The following is a 1,726-nucleotide window of genomic DNA, read 5'->3' as shown; positions in this document are numbered from 1 at the left end:
TATATATATATATATATATATATATATATATATATATATATAAAATTTACTCAATTTTTACTCAATTTACTCAGTTTTATTCAATTTACTTTACAGTTGCAGAGATAAAGTGAGAAACATAAATATTAAATAATCTAACATAAACTTAGAAAAATAAATATAATAAATAGATATATTGGTAAATATGCAGAATAACGGACCACCTTCCGATTTTAATAATCTTTGGATATATTATACAGTTATCATCCTGAGTAATATTCAAGAAGTTTTAACCGTCGCTCATTGTTCATTAAAAAATTATTAACAAAGAAAGTATAATAAATATAATGTAATTTTCTGATACTATGTATTATGATATTGTAGTTTCGTATTGTCATGTTGTTCGATAAGTGAAAGTTGTTTTATTTACATTTCTAACCGAAATGAAATAAGTTACTGTTGATATTAGACATATGAAACTAGATATTAGACGTACTTATAAGGAATGATAAGCCAGTATACGGCACTCTTTCGTATAGTTATTTATTTATTGTATTTATAAATTTAATTGCATTCATAAATTAATCTTAATTTAAACCGAAATTATAAAAAGCTCTTTGAATAGATTAACAGTAAGATTTGAAAAGGCACATAAGGAGCAAGCACGGATGTCTTAGTGCTATTAAATACTAATATTACTTTTTAATATTAATATGATAGTGGGAGGGTAAAATTGTAATCTTAATTTAAATATTTTTTTAGTAAATACTGCAATCTCAAACGACTAGCGGGGGACTGCGCCCCCCGCACCCCTCCTAAAAACTAACCTAACCCAACCTATCGTCACATTAAGCGTCAGTCATTGTTTATTAAAGTGTTCAACTTTTGTGTTAATGTGACGATAGGTTGGGTTTGGTTAATTTTGAGGGGGTTGCGGGGGGCGCAGTCCCCCGCTAGTCGTTCGATATTGCAGTTATTATTCGATATTGCTCGTTAACGGTACAGTATCGAAAAATTGTAATATATTTTTCTTCTTTCATCAATAATACCGATTTAAAATGAAATTTATTATAGTCCAAAAAACATTATTAGATACCAAATACCAAATAACACTTGCGAAATTTATATTAGATCCTAAGAACGGTATTCACATTATAAATTACCTATAAAAATTATCTCTTTAGTTGAGAGCACAATTAATTATAAATTTATATTCATGGACTATTATCCGATTGTCTGGATCAATATTTCTTTATTGTTTGAAATAAGTATCAGGACACACACACACACACCGATTTTCGAGTAATCAACAGTTTATGAAATTGTAATTGTCAAAATATAATTTGTATATAAGAATAGACTGTGAATGGACAGAATACCGACCTAAATTTCGACTCGGATATATCCTCATTCTCGGCAAATTCGTCAGTCAAAATCAAGAAAATCTTCTACATAATAAATGACTTCACATACCTGGAAATATACGATGCACTGCTAATTGCGTCCCGATGTTCTACTTTCCTCCTGATTTCTCGACCCTCAGCATCTCGGCTTCCAGCTACTCCGAATACACCCTCATGGCCCTGACATTAACACTGACATTGACACTCGCGTAGATATGACACTTCAATCAAAGAAACGTATGTTAATTAGTGCGATACCGACGAGACTCCGATTCAATATTTCTCGAGTCAACGAAATCTCTTATCTGACGGAAATGATAGACAACTGTCACGGACACACGTGC

Source organism: Odontomachus brunneus, unplaced genomic scaffold, assembly GCF_010583005.1.
Source record: "Odontomachus brunneus isolate Ranch 3 - 2012 unplaced genomic scaffold, Obru_v1 Obru_scaffold_176, whole genome shotgun sequence".
NCBI classification, from domain to species: Eukaryota; Metazoa; Arthropoda; class Insecta; order Hymenoptera; family Formicidae; genus Odontomachus; species Odontomachus brunneus.
The sequence above is the reverse complement of the archived record's forward strand: the minus strand, read 5'-3'. Positions refer to the sequence as shown.